Source organism: Mauremys reevesii, linkage group 8 (assembly GCF_016161935.1).
Source record: "Mauremys reevesii isolate NIE-2019 linkage group 8, ASM1616193v1, whole genome shotgun sequence".
In the NCBI taxonomy this organism is placed as follows: Eukaryota; Metazoa; Chordata; order Testudines; family Geoemydidae; genus Mauremys; species Mauremys reevesii.
In genome coordinates this window covers 91811300-91833112 of record NC_052630.1, presented here as the reverse complement: position 1 = coordinate 91833112, position 21813 = coordinate 91811300, and the positions used below count along the sequence as shown (strand labels likewise).

Below are 21813 nucleotides of genomic sequence, written 5' to 3'. Positions count from 1 at the left end.
AGAAATCTGGTAAACTGTGGTCTACTTACAAAGCTAGTTATTTTGTGCTGCTAAAAATGCGTTTTATTCATTATGTCAGTGAAATATAGCAATCTTGCTATAAGTACTAGAGTAAAGCTGAGCAGAAAATACCCACCAGTGTTTTAGAGGTGAAACTGCTATGTGAACCATAGATAAACTAGGCAGATCATACCATGGTCTGATCTTGGCAAAGCTAGTAAATTTCACACCTTGTCATTCATTAATAAAAAGAACAATACAGCGATAAAATAGTTCATATTTTAAAAATGATTCCTGCATGTTAAAAGTTCTCTTAAATGACTATACTAAATATACAGTCATATTTATAGAATTATATTTTTATTTGGTTAAAGTAGCAGCATTGAAAAACTAGCAAATCAGGCCTTACTTTTTTGATGTTGTCTTTTGTATTGAAGGCAGTTGGACTATTTATGTGATTACGTACAAGCACAACTCTCACAAGTAAGGGTTTGAAAGACGAGGTCCATACTTAGTTTTATTAGAGCACTGTACAAATGTTAATTATCAAACACCAGCTCTTTAGAGCGGAGATTGTCATCTGTGTTACTTGTTGGTATTGTGCCTGTAATATTGACAGACATTTAATTCAATCATTCATAATATAAACAATGCAGATCTGAATAGATTAGAGTAATTTTCAGTGACGTATAAATAACACAATATTTTGATTAACTGCAGTACATCTCTCTAGTTCCTGTGAGAACAATTTTATGTGGTAAATAAGAAACATTTGAAAGTTCAGTGATTATTTTGACGTTTTGGTATCTACAGCATGATCCAGGAAAAGAAGTTACACCTTTTGCTATGTTACTAACAATATTACTTTCATTGTGAGTACTGGTGTAATGTTACATATGGGAGACTTTGTCTTTGGTTTTATTTAATTTCTTTTATAAATTATATGCCCATTTTGAACTATATTTGCATCAATTTTAAATATGAAAAGCACATAGGAAAGTGAGATAGTCTGCTCAGCTATAAAATGGGGATAATTTCAGCTCACATAGGTACTGTTAAAGTATGTTTATAAAGCTTTTTGAGACCCTCTTGTGAAAGGCACTGTAATAAGTATATTTCAGAGCTGCAATGCAATGTGATGTTAGATTCCCATTCCATTCAGCCAGATTTGTAAAGCTTTGAAACAAAAGCTATTTAAGAAAAGCAAGCCCTTTATAATGACAGAAAGCAATAATGCAGGGTCTTCAATATCCTCCTTGGGTTTTGTAATAAAATCCCTTCTTGAAATGGAGCCAATTGGGCTCCCCTGCCTCCAAATAATTTTGCAGAGTTACATTTGAAAGGAAATGGCTAGTGACTTGCGAAAAGAATCCCAAGGTCCATATTGGTAAGACAGACACACAGATTTGGGGATTGTTTAGCTGTTGCCACTTGAAAACAATTAGTTAAATCCAGGAAAAGCACCAACAGCGATGCAAAATTCCACAGTCAGTCCTGAGGAGTTGCATCCTATCTGACGCATGAGAGGAGTAGAAATTCAACGTGGCTGCAATATCCTTTTTTTTAACCAATGCACGTATTGCTAAATCTGGGCAAAAATAGGGGGAAATCACCAGTATTTTATTTTTAAAACATGACATTCCGATATTGGCTTAGCACTGTATGCTGGGAGTGAAATTTACCCCATGCAGAGGGGCTGAGCAAGGGCTATGCACCACTTAAGCCTTGCTGTGTGCTGGCCTAGAGCTGAATTTCATGCTAGCTGAGTCGTTTGGAAAATAAATATGCATTGTGCAGTTTATTCCCACGCAAAATGTTTGAATAATATTCAAATAATTTAACCATCAGCTGTAGTTCATATAGCTGCATCTTAGCTATGTTAATGAACATATTAAAAAAAAATTAAACTGTCCTTTGCATATATGTTCTCTGTTTTTTCTCAAATGTACATGTACATCTGTGTGACACTGTAAACTATGGCTTGTATTCTCGTCTTAGCCTCTGTTATGTCTAAGTTCCACTACTGTTAATTGGAGTTGGGTATGTGCATGCATTAAGGCAGGGGTCAGCAACCTTTCAGAAGTGGTGTGCCAAGTCATCATTTATTCACTCTGATTTAAGGTTTTGCGTGCCAGTAATATATTTTAACATTTTTAGAAGGTCTCTTTCGATAAGTCTAAAATATATAACTAAACTATTGTTGTATGTAAAGTAAATAAGGTTTTTAAAATGTTTAAAAAGCTTCATTTAAAATTAAATTAAAATGCAGAGCCCCCCGGACCAGTGGCCAGGACCCGGGCATTGTGAGTGCCACTGAAAATCAGCTCGCGTGCCACCTTTGGCACATGTGCCATAGGTTGCCTACCCCTGCATTAAGGGGAGTAATGACCCTTAATTTAGATAGTGTGTTATGACCTGAATTCCTACTGAGTAGTAGAAATCATTTTCTGCTACTGATCTGGTTTTGCAGTATGTTGCTATTAAGATATGATTTTAGTCCTCTTCAGCACTTGCCCTGCTGCTAACTCTGTGTTGGAGATCCCAGCAATCTGAGTACTCAGTATTAGTGCTTCTTAACAGGATCAGCTCCTCTTATGCAGCAGGTTCATATGGCAGTTACTAGAGACCATGGCATAAACCTGCATTTTATTAAAAGGATTTTCCAAGCCTGGCAGGTCACGTGTTGAAACTGATACTTCACAATAGCTTCGTGCGACCTGCTGCTCTGTTCCTTCGAGGGATGTCAGTGAACTAGACTTCTGTCTCTTTCCCAGATGCTCTACTTTTTCTGCCGCTCAGGTCTGAACATCTGCTCCAGGAGTAGTGAAGTAGCTGGGAAAGAGACAGAATGGTATAGTCCTGTGTCAGAGCACAGCAGCAGGCCATGGGAAATCGGAAGATCAGAGATAAGAAAGGAAAAATGTTAAGTAACTTTATAACCTCATCACATATTCCCTCCAGAGAGCAGAAATATATTAGAAGATACTTTGTCACTCCTAGCACTCAGTATTGACTTTGGAGGGATATTCTCTTTCACATTCACAGCATGGGAATTCCTCTCCAGAGATAAACATCTTGGTTTCATCTACAGGCAGCATTTTATCTTATTGCTGTGAAACCTTATTCTCAAAGGCTGGAGATGTAAGTGTAACATGCTGGCCAAGAGTATCATGCTGCTGCCTATCTAGTGGTTGGCCCACACATTGTGTAAGGGTACTACTACGTAAGGTACTCTTTTGACTCAAGTTGTAGAGGTCTGTACTTTTAGTGCTGAAGGTGCCAGGATCAATCCCCACTAGTGAGCCATGATGAGGGGCCATCTTGATAGCTGTAGGTGAACCTCAAAGGCCTGACTTTCAGAGGTGCTGAGTATCTGTAGCTCCCATTGACTTTACTTTCAGTGGTGAGTGCTCAGTACTTCTGAAGATCTGGCCTCAACAGCATTGGAGGCTTGGTTCAGCAGTGAGAATTCAGACCATTAGGATAGTAATGCTGGTCTGGAAATATCAGAACAATAGCCTTTTTATGAGATATCTGGTACTTCCTATCTGCTGGTTGGCTTAATATTACTCTGCAAAGAGCCTTTTGTATTTCAGTGCTCCTGGCCAGAACCAGGAAAATGTCTGACAAATAATGGTGGTGCTTCCAGTGGGAAATATCTGGATCTGGCTCAGTTTGTGTTTTGGGCAAAGATTTGGGTAAATTCTTAATTTGCCTGAATTTTTCCCCTACTGTGAAGAGTTCATTGTGAAAGTTCTAACACAATCCAGCTCTCAGATCACAATATCCTAGTCAAGGCAATGTAGATATTTGCAGTGAAACTGGGTATAACTTGCCTTGTTTTTGCTTCTTGTTACATACTTAAAATTCAGATTAGGATTATGAAAACATTTGCTAGGGTTCTTGAACCTATTCAAAGAACCTGGGACCAGTTTTAAATGAACCAGGTTGGTTTATGATTACATATTACAGCTGAGTTTCAGTTTGAGTTATTGGGTATGTTTGAACCCAAAACATACAGGATATACAAACCCAAGCTTATTGGGAACCATCTCAATCAACCAATGCATAGGAAAACCTGAGTTTCACACAACCCTAAACTTATAAAAGCAAATACTACCTTTTGAAGTGTGTTGTGATGTTTCAGTATGGTCTTGGTATTTTTTCTCACAGTAGCACCTAGAGGTTCCAACTGAGATCAGGGCTTCCTTGTGCTAAGTGCAGTATATTACCATATGTGATAAGTAAAGTAGGAGGGGTTGGTCCCTTTGATTGGCACCCACCCAGCCAGCCAGTTAGTTGTAAAATCCCTTTTGGTAGCTGTTCTTTACTTGCTTTACCTGTAAAGGGTTAAAAAGTCCCTCAGGTAAAGAGGAAAAAAAGTTGGCACCTGACCAAAAGAGCCAATGGGAAGGTAGAACTTTTTAAAACGGGGAAAGACACTATCCCTTTGTCTGTTGTTCTCTGGGCTGGAAGGGGACGGAGCAGCAATGCTATAAGCCGGAATGCTGTGTAAGCTTTGAACCAGGTCTGAAAAAGTATCTTCCACACCTAGAAGAAATTCTTTGGATAAGGAATGTTTAGTTTGACATAATCAGGTTTATTTCTTATTTTGACTTGTGGATCTCCTCTGTGCTAACTCCTGATGCTTTTGTTTGCTTGTAACCTTTAAGCTGAACCCCCAAGAAAGCTAGTTTGGGTGCTTAATTTTTTGAGTTGCTCTTTTAAAATCTAGTAAAAGCCTACATTCCAGATGTATTTTTTCCTTTTTGCTTTTAATAAAATTTACCTTTTTTAAGAACAGGATTGGATTTTTGGTGTTCTAAGAGGTTTGTGCATGTTGTTTGATTAACTGGTAGCCACATCTAATTTCCTTTTTCTTTCTCAGCTCTTCCCCAGAGGGTGTGTTTGAAAGGGCTTGAGAGTACCCCACAGGGAGGAATTCCCAAGTGTTCCTTCCTGGGTCCAAGGGTTTTGTTGTTGTTGTTGTTGTTTTTTTGCATTTGGGTGGTGGCAGCGTTTACCAAGCCAAAGTCAGAGAAAAGCTGTAACCTTGGGAATTTAATACAAGCCTGGAGTGGCCATATTAATTTTTAGAATCCTTGCAGGCCCCCACTTCCTGCACTGAAAGTTCCTGAGTGGGGATTTAGCCTTGACACCATAGTATCAGCAAGACCCTGTCCAAAAGCATTTAACAGCGTAAAGAGACAAGACAAAGGAAGCATTATCTGTATTTCACAATAGGGAAACTTAGCCACAGGATGGCCAAGTGACTTCTCCAAGCTCACACAGGAAGTCTTTGATAGAGCTGTGAATTGAAACCAGCCCTTCTGAGTCACAGTTGAGTACCTTAACCACAAGACCACCTTTCCAGTCTGCTTTGGTTGAAAGGCAGTGGCATATTTATGATGTTCCTTTACAGGAGAAAATACAAGGAGAAAAGAACGGGTTCTGAATACCTGTGTAATAAGGCAGGGCTTCTGCTGAACTCTGTAAAGAAGTGGGGAACCACAGAACTTTAACGGCTCTAGGTCTTAGGGCTGGTCTACACTGGGGGTGGTCGATCTAAGATACGCAACTGCAGCTACGCTATTCACGTAGCTGAAGTCGAAGTATCTTAGTTTGGCTTACCTGACCGTCCTCACGGCGGCAAGTCGACCGCCGCGGCTCCCCTGTCGACTCTGCTTACTCCTCCTGCCAAGGTGGAGTACAGGCATCAATTCGGGGATCGATTTATCGCATCTAGACGAGAGGCGATAAATCGATGCCCAATTGATTACTACCTGCCGATATGGTGGGTAGTGTAGACGTGGCCTTAGTGTTAACCATATGAACAGATTCTTGTTTGTTATTAAACAGATTGTTTTTATTCTGCCTTAGCTTCAGTCCCAGCCATTGTTACGAAACATTATACAGTGGGTATGTTTGGTTAATCTAAACCAGTTTGCAAACTACATTTTTATGCAAATATGAACATATTATGGAATTGCTAATCATTGAAGTCTTTCAGATGTCCAGACATCTGGCTAAAGCCAGAGTGGATTAACCAGGGTTGAGTGTAATCTCTTGGGGGTAAGTGGGTGGCATTCCAGTCTCTGTATTACAGCAAATTGAAACTACTTTGAATTTTTTTTTTTTTTAAGATTTGATGAAGCTTTTAAGTTTTTTGCCCCTCCAAAGAAAAAAACTGTCTATACCAATGCTGTGTACATTGTGTATTTTTGTATCCTTCCTAAGAGCAGTAAAATCCTTAGTCTTTTAACTTGATCTGTAAAGGAAAATACTGAGTAGAGATGATCTGATGTTGTAGCTACCACCAGCATACTGGAATGACTATGGCACACAAGCTGTTTTTACTCTTTTTTAAAAAAACAAAAAAAACAAAAACCCAAGACAGTCCTTTGAACCTGTTTTAATCTCACTCTTCAAATAATGTATTATTCTAAATATTTGTAATCTCAGTAACTATTATTACTGCAAAGATATTTATAATCTAAGACTACTTTCCTAATCTCATCTCTGGTATGTTTACAATGTTATTGAACTATCTGAGTGCATCACAGCCTTTAATATATATTGATTCCCATTACAGCTTTTATCTAAAGAACTTCTTTTTCACGTGTACTTCAGAAAATTTGATCTAGAGTTAGCAACTAGTGCCAGCCAGATCATGGCTTTAGTGATGTGGACACTTGTTCATTAGGAGCTAGACTGAGATAATTACATATAGGCCACAAAATAGCACCATCCGGGTCCCTTGATTCCAACCAGTGACCAAGAAGGGGGGTGGGAGGGTTGGCATTCTAATGCCTTCCGCCATTTTCTCTTTCTCCTTTTATCCTTTTCTGAAAAACAAATTTTGATTTGCTGTTAATGATAAACTGAAGGGCACATGAAAGCACACCACCACCTCAAGACCTATAGAGGTCTGGTGGCTTAATAATAATCAACCAATACTGAGAGAACCAAAAAACAAAGGTGAAGACCCTGTCGTTTAAAAGCTTCTGCTAGTTGGTTACAGTGAATGGTTATATATGGCTGTGAGGCTGTGGTCATTCTTCTCTAATATGATTATCTACTCCTGTGTTACTGCCAGGCTTGACCCTTGAAATGTGTTCTGATTAGGGCTTTGTCTGAAGCCCACTCAGGAGCTGAAGCTAGTACAGAATGCAACTGCCTGCCTTCCAAGTGGCACAGACTGGTATGATGCTCAGTTCTCTTCACTAGCTTCCTGTTAAAATCACGGGGCAAGTCAAGCTGTTGCTGATCCTGAATGGTCTGGTATCTGTTCTGGAGAGCAAAATTGCCTTTTACCTCAGATACCTTGGAATCAGTTATGATCAGCTGGGAAACACTTGCTGTTGGCACTTTTAAGTTTGAAACCCTTCACATCTGGTGATAGTGCTTTCTGAATTGAGGTCCCCCCCCTCCTTTGAAACTCACTCGTCTCAGCAGCTTCTCAGAGCCCAAGGCTACAGCCTCCATGGGCAAGATGGAAGCAACACTTGTTTTGCTCAGCATGTGGTTAACTGTTGGTCCTTGTCTTTGTGGTTTTAATTTACTACCACTTAATTTAGTAGCAACACAACGGTAGAATAAATTAATATGCTGTGAACATTCGGATAGGCTTTGAAGGTCCAGCTCAGTGCAAGCTCAGCCTTTAACTCACACCCTCTGTGAGATTTAGTTGCACCCTTTTAAATAAGTAAATCAGAAGTTGAATAGGCCATGGAATAATTGGAACCTGGTGTGGGATAACAGAGTACACTCTGGAGTGCAGTGGTAAGATACATGCTACTTACCCAGGAGAGTGGAGAGCCATCATCACTTGCAGTTCTGCCTCTCATAAGTTATGGGTCATTCCATGGGTCATAAATTGAATTATACCATTATTTATGTTCTCCCTTTGTTTTTCCTTCACAGTATAAGCTGTGGATATCGTGTGTCGAACACAGGCACTTTTCCACATTAGGAGAGGGAATATTTTACATCTATATAAGCCAGATTTTAGTACATCCCAGAGCTGTGACTAAGATACAAGAGGGCCATCTGAAAAAAAAAATTTTTCAAAGACTCTGCTCTTTCCCACCTCTTCTATTAGGTGAGATCTTATGGAAAGAGACCCTGGGCAAGGGAAATATTCACAAAGGTCCATTCTCGTAATAGAGGATCTGTCTGTTCATTAGTGAACTTCTAATTTATCAGGGTTCAAAAGAAGAAGTTTCTATAACTTTTTTTTTAAATGTATGGGCAGATTGTATCTGGTTTGCTCTTGTTATTGGTCAGACTCTGACATCATGGTTGTAAACATGTTTTCTTCCACATGCAGACTAATTTAAATCCAAATGTGGTGCTTCTGGCCCATCAATAGCATAGAATTCCACCCCTCCTCTGCTCCCATGACAATGGTGAGAAATGTGAAAATACAATTTTGTGGACTTTCCAATGGGAGAAATTAGGTCAATTTTTCAAACAGTCAAGGGCTGACTGTCGAAATATTAGGAGGCTTGCTTTCTTGACATCTCTTTCTGCCAGGTGACTTACATTTCATTCTATGCAAGCTCCTCTTGGGTTGATCTTTAGTTTGCCACTTCTAACAACAACAAAGAAAAATCTTCTTGTCATGTGGCTGAGCCTTAGTGACTGGCCCTCAACACTTTCGCTTGAGAGCTACAGCCCTAAGGCAAATAGACCAGGTGGAAATGTCACAGTGGAAGGGGGTTAGAACAGTAAATAGAAATCAGTAGTTTGCTATTAGCTGTCCAGTGCTATATGGGACATGTTTGGTTAACTCCATTTTTTTTCTGCTGGGAGTGCTGCAAAGGAGATAGGATCAGATGGTCCCTTCTGACTTTAACATCTATGAATCCATGAAGATCAGGTGTTTTTGTGGAGGTTCCTTGACCTCTCTGGAAAGTTAAAGGGACTCGATTGCTGGCATCAGAGGGTACACCTGTGAGTTTTCCCCAGCCAGATCGGTGGTATAAAAGCCAAGTAGAAGGTGGGGATATAAACATGAAATCCAGAGTTCTGGTAGCAACTTAGAGGACCCTGGAGTGTGTAGGAATGCTTTCTTTTCTCTGGAGTAGTTCATAGTATGTCCACTCCCCCAGGTAATTCTGTTCTTAGTGAGATCAGATGAAGGCCTTTGACTTGATGAGTTCTTCTGCACTGGGAGAGCCCTTTAGCACTGGATGAAAGTCTATGGCCTGCTTTATGCTGAAGGGCCCATTAGATAGTCTTCTGGCCTTAAGATCTATAAATGAATTTAAGCCACCTGCTTTTTCAACTAAGTCCAGTGGGAGGCTTTGACTTGGCGGTTGCAAGTGGGCTCTTCCAGATTGCTGTAGTAAATGACCGAGTGGCTGCATGAGGCACCATGGACGTCATGGGAAGAGCAAGGCTGGCACTGCAGGGGACTTTGGGAAATAGCACTACGGAAGCGTACCTACATGGCTTTCTGTTTTTTGTTGGATTTTTGGCCAGCTCTATAGCAGTTCCATTTCCAAATCACTTAATTGTCAGTTCTGTGTATACTCCCCCTTCCAAATTATTATCTCTAATGATTATCTGGAGTAATCTCACATGGGCTAATTGTAATAACTGAAAAGGCCTAAGGGGAAGAATTGCATCTCAGCTCTGCAAGCAGGGGGATTAAGTGCATATACATTCAATACAATTTGCTAAGAGGTACTTATATATGTATCTGTCAAAGAAACTGTAAAGTCATTTGAAACGGTTCAGAGAATAGTTATATAATAATAGGGAAGCTCCAATTTTCGTTTACTTTTCTGTGGATTAGCTCCTCGTAGTTATTTTTGTATCATAATCCTTCTTTCCTCCCCCCAAAGCTACATGACTATTGTAAGATTCCGTGAGAAAATGCTTATATTCTTGAAGGATTATTGCAGCTAATTTTGCTCAGCTTCCTTCTGTTTGCATGAGGTGTTATCCTGCAGTTTGTTACTGTAAATTACGGACCCCTGAAATGTTGACTCATAAAACTTAAAATCACACAGGGAAGGGGAATATTAGTTTTCAAATTTTCTCCTTTACTGACTCTGTTGCATTTCTGATTTTCTTTCACATCTTAAAGATTTCACATTGAAATCAGGTTCTTTGAGAGATGGGGCCTAATGATCACTTAATGAAGATTAATCATACTGATGGTATCAATAGGATCTGATGGACTTGCTGCTTGCATCCATTCACAAATATGAGACACACTTTTTTAGGACGTTAACTGCTAAAATGCAATCAGTCAACCAGAATCTTCCCTGTACAAGAGCACCTCCATGCTGGACACATAACGAAGATGCTCCCATTCAGAAAAGATCCTGGTTGACAGCATTTTACAAGTTAGCCTACCTTAAAGACACATTTCATATTTTCTGTGGTCTTGTCTGGGCTTCTGTGAAAGCCTGAATAATCATTTGTTTTAAATTGTATCTTCCTTTAAAGACATCAGGTAAAATTTTCAAGTGTTTAAATGACTTAGGAGTCCAAGTCCAATGGGATTTAAACTTAGAAGTCACTTAATCACTTTTGAAAATTTTACCCATCTTCTTTCCATCCTCTATCTTGGATATCTCGAGAACTAGGTCCAATGACCTAGCTAAGCTTAGAAGCCCTGACCTTGGCTGAGGTAGTTGAATAAATGGTAGTTAGAAAGTAATAAACTTACAGACTTTTCAGTACCCACGCGCTATAAAATATTTTATTTAAAACCTTTGAAATAAATGAAGGTGATGGTGCCACAGGACTCTTTGCTGCCTTTGCTAGCAATGTTGGTTTTTTCTAATGGTTAAAATTATTTTATAACAAATATATTCTATTGTACAGAAAGCTATATCAGTATGTTCCTTTTGAACTGGAACACTGTAGGTGCTACAAGGGGCTGAAGCTATTAGTGTGCCCTTTTTATACAGCTAAGAACTAAACTACATATTAAACAGTTAAAAAGACTTAATCGGACAAATTTTGCCCTCTCATGCACCCCCTACAACTTCAGTGAGATCAGTCTCAATGCTCATTTGATGGGGTTTCATGAGTATAATTGAGAGCAGAATTTTATTCAGCCTTTGAATAAAATTCATGCTGTGCAATATAAATCCATGATTTTAGTATGCTGATGATATCTTTACAAGAGCTGGTTCTTTATTCAGTTGACAAATATTGACTTTAATTAGTGACAGTTTTATTACTACTGCATTTGGGGAGCTAGTTGAGAAGTTATTTTGCTGTTTATATGTCTGCCAACAGAACTTGGTCATTTATAGATCATTAATTTTTGTACAAAGAAAACATAGTATGCAAATAATGGTCTATTTGTGGCAGTCCAAACAATCCTCTGGTCTCCCTTTCTCCATAGCTATCAAGTACATTTTTGCAAAAGTAATTTTTTTTCATACAAATAGAATACAGTACAATTTCTGCTTCCTGCACTGAGTACCATGGCAGCAAACGTGGTTATAATCAATACAAGAATCGTACCATTAAGCACAACTTTCTCATCCCCAGGATGAATCACACTTGAAACACATAACATAATAGGAAGGATGTGCAGCTTCTGTTTATGCATAGCAGCCTCGGGACAGGATTAAAGGCAGTACTTTCCAGATAGTAATATATATGCACAGAGACTGTTCAGTTTCCTTAATTAAAATATTACCTATTATTATTGTGTGCTCTTTTATACCACAGTGGCCATCATCTTTCTTGTTCTGGGTGTGCCCTCACCACACCCCAAAACACAGTGTTCTATCTGTTTTTCTGAAAGAAAAATGTGCTAATGAAATGAAATTTTATTTGCATAATCCAGAATAATTGAAATTGAATACAGATCCTAATGAATGTACAGTATATGTTTCTAATAAAAAGTATATATAAAACACTTAAAATCTTTCCCAGATTTAATGTATGACTTGAAATAAGCATTTTCGTTTCCACTTTTTAAACCACTCTGTACCTCAGGGATAGCATTTGTAGTATTTGACGAAAGCAGTTGTTAGATGTAATCCTTTTGATTGAATACTACATTATATAGTTGCATAAACCACATAAGGCAGGGCAACAAACAACAGTGCTGTAGGCACTAGCTTATGCTTTGCCATTTAGAGGAAGAAAAAACAAAACCAACCAGAGATTCTAATTTATTCTATTTAAATTGAGGATTCACTCTCTTTTTTCCATTTCCTTTATTTTTGGACATAGAAAAAAGGGTTTGTAAAGTAGGCTTCTGAATTCTGTTCATTCTTTGGATCTATAAGACTTTGTTCAAATAAGTCAAAAGGGAAAGTATCTTAGTGCATTGTTCATATTTAGGCTGGGCAGAATTTAGTTTTTAGTTTTTATAATTTTAACAGATATCAGTGTTTATTTTAAAGCATTTGACATTTTTTATCGATGTTAATTTTTCATAGTTGTGCAAATTATCGAGTTTAAGCATTCTAATTTTAATTGGTTACAATGTTTGTGGGAGGGGGAAATTATTGGGCACAGACAATAGTTATTTAATGATGGTAGTTAAGATTTAAAAAAAGGAAAGCTTTATAACTGTTAAAACACAAATTTTCAACATCACATGTCAAAATATACAAAGTAAATATCCTTAGTCAAACTCTGAGTACTCAAGCAGCATTTTTCTTTCTTTATCTGTGAATTTCAATGATCATCGATGGATTTTTTTTTTGTCGGTTTGTATGTGTATGGTGAAAATGACGTGTACCAATAAAGTCTGTTTACCATACAGATGCACAAGACACAGCCCCTTTAGGAGGATCTTATAGCCTTGCAAAATTTGGTGGTTTTGACCCCAAACCAGGAGAAACTTGGCAACTTCAGCTGAGTTTTCTTGGAACAATCTAGTAGGTCTGGTTTAATCCAAGATTTTTAAGGTGCGTTTCCCCATAGTATCTAGATGTTGATGTGTCCAAAGTTCTCTTCTGCAGTTGGTTTTGCAAATGAACGGTGAGGGCCTTTTCTCTATACCCCCACTGGTGAGCTCCATGCCATTTTCTTAGTGAGGATTTGAAAATGGCACCCGATACAACGTACGTTGTAGTTTAGAACTTCTTTGGTAGCAGATGCTAAGACTACTGGGAAACTTCATCTGGTCCAGAATGCAGCCATCCTTTTACTTAGCAGTGCTTCTAAAGCACTACACTTTGGTTCTGTACCATCGTCTACTCTGGCTTCTAGTCCATTTCTGTGGGCAATTCAAAGAGATGGGTTTTTCACCTAGTTGGCTCATGTTCAGTGCTGAGCTGTTCGAGTTAACATCATCCTAATATTGATTGGGATAAGATATTTTCACTGAAGAGTCCATGCTTCAAGAACTCACTGTTCCTTTGGTCCAATAGAGCTCAAGTCTCTTGGCCTTCAGAGTGTGCTGCAAGGTTTACCTGTTCTCCCAGGCTGTTAAGTCAGGTACTTCGTTGGATTAGGGTAGCTATTACAAATAATGAATGGGGGTAGGGGGGAATTTGTCAGTAATACTGGTCTGAAATTTTTGCATTTTCAAATCAGTTATTTGTACATGTGCCTAAAATATGGGATAAGTGCGTTTTTATAAATCAACATTAAACTTTCACCCTGATCTGTTGCTTAAAAACCTGCTATGTGTCAGTTCTCATGTGCACATGATAAACAACAGAAAAGCATAACATAGTGTGTTATCATGCAGAAGTGCCAGCTCCTCAGTTGTTTATATTTATAAGCAGATACTTGTGCTTGGGGATCACTGACGTATTATCCACAGGGTGACTGATTTTACCAAGAGGTGACATCAATTTGGTTCCAAGCACAGAGATATCTGTAATAAAGACAGGCTGGAGACAAAGAAGTTTCAAATGTGTTTTTTTTCTTCTTATTTTCCAGTTTTTAGTCATTAGGGTTATAAAAAAATTCATCTGCAGCTATTTATTTAAAAAGTGACTTTAACAAAATGCACAGGGAAGCAGGAATACAGATGTCCGTATAGCCTGTCCTGTAATGATTTTAGCAAATGCTAGATAGGACTACAGCGCAGTGTTGGCTGGTAAGCTAAAATCAGTGACCTGTATGTCTTAAATCTAATCAGTTGGGTTTATTTCTCCAGCACTTATCCTCCTTTTAAGAGTTCTGTTATGTGTCATGATTTTATTGCAACAGCAATTATATTTCTGTCTAATTTTGAAAAGTGATATTCATTTCACAAAAGATTTCTGGTCACCACTTACAATATAATAGAAAACCTTTTCTTGAGGCTGGATAATGTCTCAGTGTGACTTTTGTTGCAGCACACAAATAGGAGCGTCTTGACGACTTCCAAGCCATTAATATCTAACTTATGTTTAAATATATGACTAACATCACAGGCTTTCTAGAGTTTCATCTTTTTGCAATGTATTTAGTTCTGTAACATACTATAGCCAGATGAGCATTAATCCTTTAGCATTTTGAAGAATAGGAATGTCTCCTTTTTGAAGATTTTGTTACCCTCTAGCAGGGATGCACGATTACATTACTTTATTTAGCCAGAATTATTTTCTTTTTGCTTACAAGGGCGGCAGTTAATGGAGCACATGGCACGTCTTCCTCCTTTCCCCTCCTCATTCTGATATTTTTGTTTTTCCTAGCCTCTCCTGCATCAGTATTTCCCCTTTTTTACAGTCCCTGCAGGCCTCATATCTCCAAAATGATCTTCCGCTTGGCTGTTTGGGATCTCTCTCTGAGGAACTATCCCATCTATAACTTCAGAGAGGCTGTTTCTTTTGTCCACTTTTATGTAATTTCATTGCTTTCCATGTGACCAGCTCCTCCTGAACTGAAGAGTTCTGGGAGGAACTGGAACCTGGGAAGACTGACATCTGTTTGGGACAGGTATAGTGCTGCAGAGGTTTTTGTTAATCCATGCAGTGCAATTAACTAGTTAAAGAGTTAAGTAACTAGTTGGCACCGGGAATTGCCCATGATCCAGGGCAGTAATTTTGTGCAGCCTGGTACTTCTGATGCTGAGGTGCTCTGCTACTGGTGTTTCTGTATCCTCTAGGTGGATGAGACAAGAGGCAAATTCTGTTTTGTTTTGTGTTGGTTTTTTCCTTCTGCTAACAGGAGGGTGTGTAACTTCCCCCACCACTCGATTCATAGGTGCAGTTGATAAGGGGGATCAAAGGAAATGACCCAAACTTGTTGTTACCCTGTGGTTATCTCCTTTATCACAGCTGCATGACTTATGCATTGTTCCGCTTTGACCCTCTCCTCCCTTCATCTGCCTCACCCACTCATTGTGGAGGTTGAACCTCTGTTTCTATTGATATAGACAGTCACTTAGTTTCTCTTGTGCCTTAAGAGAAAATCTACTGAAAATAGCCACTAAGTTTAAGAGCAGAGGATTATTAAACCCTATGGTACTACAAGTTGGGAATTTGAGACGGTCAGACATTGACAATGACTGGGGACGTCCTTGCCTTTGCTACAGTTAGGCTATGTCTGCAGTACACAGCTTTTAGCAACATGGCTGTGTTGCTACAGCCGTGCTGCTAAAAGTCGCGCCATGTAGCCGCTGTTTGTCGGAGCCAACAAAAAACTTCCATCCCCAACGAGTGGCGTTTGCGTTGTTGGCAGGAGAGTGTTCTTGCCGACAAAGCGCTGTTCACACTGGCGCTTGTCATCGGCAAGGATTTTGTCTTTCAGGTTTTTTATTTTTATTTTAACACCTCTGAAAGACAAAAGTTTTGTCGTTCAATTGCCAGTGTAGACATAGCCCTAGGGTGTTTGCTCAAGGAACAATGGGATATACAGCAGAGAGAAATGGAAAAGATGCATTCTTGATGCAGAGAGTATCATGTTAGTTTCTGATACATTGAAGAAAGTGTTCAGAAATAGCTAAATGTCACTTCAGGCCACAATCTAGCAAAAGCACTTTAAGCGCACATCTTAACTGTAAGCACTGATGTAGTCCAGTTGATTCCAATCAGAGTATTCACGTGTGTGCTTGAAATTAGGCACGTGTTTGAATGCATTCCTGGATCCGGGAGCCAAGTGAGGGCAGTCTTGGGTTGAGTATCAGAGGGGTAGCCGTGTTAGTCTGGTTCTGTAGAAGCAGCAAAGAATCCTGTGGCACCTTATAGACTAACAGATGTTTTGCAGCATGAGCTTTCGTGGGTGAATACCCACTTCTTCGGATGCAAGCAGTGGAAATTTCCAGGGGCAGGTGTGTATATATAAGCAAGCAAGAAGCAGGCTAGAGATAACGAGGTTAGATCAATCAGGGAGGATGGGGCCCTGGATATGTGGACTGGATATGTGGACTCCCTACTCAGACCCTATGTTACCAGCACTCCCAGCTATCTCCGTGACACCACTGATTTCCTGAGGAAACTACAATGCATTGGTGACCTTCCAGAGAACACCATCCTAGCCACCATGGATGTAGAGGCTCTCTACACAAACATCCCACACACTGATGGAATACAAGCTGTCAGGAACAGTATCCCTGATGATGCCACAGCACAACTGGTTGCTGAGCTCTGTGCCTTTATCCTCACACACAACTATTTCAAATTTAATGACAATATATATCTCCAGATCAGTGGCACCGCTATGGGCACCCGCATGGCCCCACAATATGCCAATATTTTTATGGCTGACCTGGAACAACGCTTCCTCAGCTCCTGTCCACTCACGCCCCTTCTCTACCTACGCTACATTGATGACATCTTCATCATCTGGACCCATGGGAAGGAGACTCTAGAAAAATTCCACCATGATTTCAACAGCTTCCACCCCTCCATCAACCTCAGCCTGGACCTATCTACACGGGAGGTCCACTTCCTAGACACCACGGTGCAAATAAGTGGTGGTCACATTAACACCACCCTATACCGAAAACCTACCGACCGCTATGCCTACCTTCATGCCTCCAGCTTCCATCCCGGGCACACCACAAGATCCATTGTCTACAGCCAAGCACTGAGGTACAACCGTATCTGCTCTAACCCGCAGACAGAGACCAACACTTAGAAAATCTCCACCAAGCATTCTCAAGACTACAGTACCCACATGAGGAAATAAGGAAACAGATCAACAGAGCCAGATGTGTACCCAGAAGCCTCCTACTGCAAGACAAGCCCAAGAAAGAAACCAACAGGACTCCACTGGCCATCACATACAGTCCCCAGCTCAAACCCCTCCACCGCATCATCAGGGATCTACAACCCATCCTGGACAATGATCCCACACTTTCACAGGCCTTGGGTGGCAGGCCAGTCCTCGCCCACAGACAACCTGCCAACCTGAAGCATATTCTCACCAGCAACTGCACACCGCACCATAGTAACTCTAGCTCAGGAACCAACCCATGCAACAAACCTCGATGCCAACTCTGCCCACATATCTACACCAGCAACACCATCACAGGACCTAACCAGATCAGCCACACCATCACCGGTTCATTCACCTGCACGTCCACCAATGTAATATATGCCATCATATGCCAGCAATGCCCCTCTGCTATGTACATCGGCCAAACTGGACAGTCTCTAAGGAAAAGGATAAATGGACACAAATCAGACATTAGGAATGGCAATATACTAAAACCTGTAGGAGAACACTTCAACCTCCCTGGCCACACAATAGCAGATTTTAAGGTGGCCATCCTCCAGCAAAAAAACTTTAGGACCAGACTCCAGAGAGAAACTGCTGAGCTCCAATTCATTTGCAAATTTAACACCATCAGTTTAGGACTAAACAAAGACTGTGAATGGCTTGCCAATTACAGAACCAGTTTCTCCTCCCTTGGTTTTCACACCTCAGCTGCTGGAACAGGGCCCCATCCTCCCTGATTGATCTAACCTCGTTATCTCTAGCCTGCTTCTTGCTTGCTTATATATACACACCTGCCCCTGGAAATTTCCACTGCTTGCATCCGAAGAAGTGGGTATTCACCCACGAAAGCTCATGCTGCAAAACATCTGTTAGTCTATAAGGTGCCACAGGAGTCTTGGGTTGCTTTCCCTTAAGAGATTGACAAGCAAGTGAGACTTGGTCAAGGGTTCATAGTTTAACTTGAATATTCAGAAAATCTTTTTGGAGCTGTCTACCTGAATCTTACTTCTCTTGCTCAGATTTGCAAGTTCTTTTCCTCAGTCTCTGTCCCATTTATTTTATCCTTCTTCCCAGGGACTGAATTATTTCAGTGGAACTTGAGTATAAAAGAGGTGCAAGTAATTTGATCATACTAACATCAATGTCTTCAATGATAATCACATTTTTAAAGGGACTTCAGTGCAACTGTCAGTGCTGGGGGTGCAAGCGCTGAAGTTTAAAGGGCTGTCTGATTTGTTGGCATAGATTTGCATACCTAAAACTGAAGGTCAACTTTTAAGATGTATGCATGCTATATGGGCAACTCGTCCCTCACTGATACATGTTCTAAGCCCAAATTCTCACAAGCCCAGTCTCCCTTTTTTGGGTGCATTGTCACCTGCAAATATTGTACCTGCATGTTTTGCACCACTAGGCAGTTCAGTTCTTGATCTATGCCTGGATTCAGGCATTTAGCCATGTAAGTGGTAAGATTTGTGCCCTGATTTATCTGTGGACATGAACATAAAGGTACAAAACTGTGCCCTCAGCACCACTAAAACTTGGCTGAATAGCCTGCTTCTAACAGAGACCTGTGAAGTGAGAAGCCCTTAGAAGCAGAACAGCAACTACAGGAAACCAAGTTCAAGCTGAGAAGAATCTCTTAGAATATGCAGCCTATTCCACTGCTAACATGTTCTTTAACTTTTGAGCATGAATTTACCTTGATCAGAGTCACTGTATTGGATTTCAGTTACTCCCCAGTCTGAATATCTAATCCATTCCACACAAACTGCTGCAAAAGATCAGGAGTTTTTCAAACAGTTATCCCCATATGACTTTTGTTATTGGGAGGATCTCTATTAAGCAGCTCAGTCCCTCAAACCCTTACTCCTGTGAGTCCCCTTTATTCCTGGGGAGTAGACTATCTGTCTAAGGGTACGTCTACACTACCCGCCGGATTGGCGGGTAGTGATCGATCTATCAGGGATCGATTTATAGTGTAGACGCGATAAAATCGATCCCCGATCGCTCTGCCGTCGACTCCAGAACTCCACCGCGGTGAGCGGCGGAAGCGGAGTTGACGGGGGAGTGGCAGCGGTTGACTCGCCGCCGTCCTCATGGCCAGGTAAATTGACCTAAGATACGCTGACTCCAGCTATGCTTTTCGCGTAGCTGAAGTTGCATATCTTAGGTTGAACCCCCTCGTCCCCCAGGTAGATCTAGCCTCAGTAAGGATTAGAAGCCATGAAAATGCCATGTATTCCCAATGGCTTGCTGTGTGTGACCGGGAAAAAGTCACTAATTTCTACCTGCTTCCCAATTTGTAAAAAGTAGGTCAATAACTTTTACTCACCTGTGTAATGCACTTCAAGATCCTTGAATGAAAAGCGCCGCTGTATAGAAATAAAAGGTGGCTTTTTTTTTTAAAATAGTTGAAAATGTTGACTGGTAGATATAGTTAAAAGTTTTCTTATACAAATAAGTAAGATATTACTGGTTTGAGAAGGTAAGTGCTATTACTGAGGCACTCTTCCTGTAATAGGGAATAACACGATAGCTTGAAACATTTTACTTACTGGTAAAAGACAACTTTCTAATTGTGCCAACTGATGGAAACACAGCTTCCTACTGGACAAGTCTATTTCAGTTAAAGCCACTGTCAGTCCCCACCCTTCATCTTTATTGTGTGTGTGATTTTGACTCAGTGTCAGGATGGTTCACTCCTCCAAGGAGAAAGCAGAATATATTTGCTCATTTTGTCACAACTTCATTTATTTTAGTGACTTCAGTGCTCATGAAAAGGGCTGGGCTGACACCTGTGGGCCCCACCAAGACTTGTGCTCTGGTGTAGGCACAGTACAAACACATAGTAGAAGACAATCTTTGCTCCTTAAGAGCTTGGGCCCAAGTTTTTTAAAGGATTCAGGTGTTGATTTGCTCAGAGTTGCAAGGCCTAACTCACGCAGAAGCTTATGTCTCTTTCAAAATTGACTTCAGGACTAAATCTCCCTGACTCTCAGGTTCCTAAGTGTGTTAGGCATTGCAGCGATGAGTAGAGCAACACCTAGGTACCTTTAAACTCTGGGCCTTTAAGTCTAATGGTAAATTCCTGGCGACATTGAAGTCAGTGGCAAAACTTCCATTGACTTCACTGAGGCCAGGAGTTTGCCTTCAACATACAAGACAGACAGAGATGGGAGGAGAAACAGAGGCATAGAATAGTGACTTGCCTAAGGTCACACAACTTACAGTGGCAGAGCCGGGACTATACACAGCATTCCTGAGCCCCAGCCCAGCCCTCTCTCTGTAGACCATGCTGCTTCTCAAGAAACACATGGTGAAATAAGTGACACTACTACTAATCTTTCATCACCAGTCCTGGCTCTGTGTGTCCAGCGTACTCTGTAAAGTATCATATAAATGTTGATAAACAAACACCAGGTCAAGAAATGCACCTGAAAAAGCTATGATTTGTAGAGCCATGCAAGGTGCCTTTACATAAGGTGGTGTGTATTAATTTGAATTTCTCTGTCTTCCTGCAGATTTTCCTACAGCATTATGTGCTCAAACTATGTCTGTATTTTGGAAGATTCAAGTTTGACCACTGTAAATGGGTTTATATTTCCAACAGGGCAGTTATTTAATTTCCTGTTGGAAGTCTACAAATATTGGCTCTGTTCACTATTTGGGAGGAAGCCAAAAGAGTGTACAGTATCATTAAAATGCTCTATTGCATTGGAGATTTCGCTTAATAAGGGTTCCGTCCGTACTTAGGACTGGAACGTAATAAAACATATCTTTCTAATTAAGCCCCATAAGTGTAGTTAATAGCGTTAACTTAGGGGAGACGGAGATGGAAAGGTTAGCTTGAGGACAAGGTTTTTTTTCATTTTTTCTTAGTCCTGTTTTTACTCATTTTTATTTTGCTGTGGACTTTGTTGTTGCCTTTTGCCAATAAAATACCAGAACTAAGGTCCCAATCCTGAACTTGGATGCACAGGGATAGACTTGAATTGGGCTTCAGGCCATTGACTTTAGGATACACTTGCATGGTTTTGATTGAAGGATTGGTTCCTAAAAATGTACTAGTGACACTTTGGTTACAATTATCAGAAGTGTCTAAGTCATTTAGGTATTTTCAAAAATATCACTTAGTCCGTTAAGTGACTTAGATGTGTTTTGAAAATTTTACTCCTAAAGGAACAAAACACCATGGAATTCTTTTGCAAGCAAATTCTATTGCCAAAAAATGCCTTTTGTTTAGTGATCAGATGAAATAAATTTTCTTTAACTGTTTTTAAAACTGGAAAAAAGGAACCAAGTTCTGCTTTCATTTACAGATTTTTAGCAGTGAGAGTAACTAAACATTGGAACAGATTACCAAGGAATATGGTAAAATTCTCCATCACTTTGAGTCTGATCCTGAGTAATTATGCTGGCTTCAGTACAGTTACTTTGGATTTGCACTGGTCTACCTGAAGGTAGAATTTCCCCAAGGAACCTATTTGACCCATGATAGCTGCAGAATGCAATGTATGCTGGATCTACTGCCTGCTGACCTATTTTGGACAAAGGACGACCTGCTATGGGGGAGGAAAAAAACCCCAAATGCTGTATGCCTGGGAATTCTGAATCAGCTTGGGTGTCAGGATGGGGAGGAACTTGTGGAAAAATGCACAAAACGTGCACATTTTTGTAGATATTTGTGACCATTTACTTCTGGCTCATTTACAACATCATCAG

The 21813-nt window shown here is 40.2% G+C and overlaps 1 protein-coding gene across 2 annotated transcripts in view; it reads left to right on the top strand.

Annotated features, from left to right (window-relative positions):
- Positions 1-21813, top strand: part of ROR1 (receptor tyrosine kinase like orphan receptor 1) — a 240878-nt gene that overhangs the window by 5511 nt on the left and 213554 nt on the right. Inside the window, exon 1 of one of the 2 annotated variants that reach the window (XM_039486401.1) lies at positions 7130-7201. The exons of the other annotated variant lie outside the window; for it this stretch is intronic. The gene's annotated coding sequence lies outside the window, so the exon portion shown is untranslated. Of the gene's footprint in view, positions 1-7129; positions 7202-21813 lie in introns of those variants that run through there. 2 annotated transcript variants of the gene reach the window in all.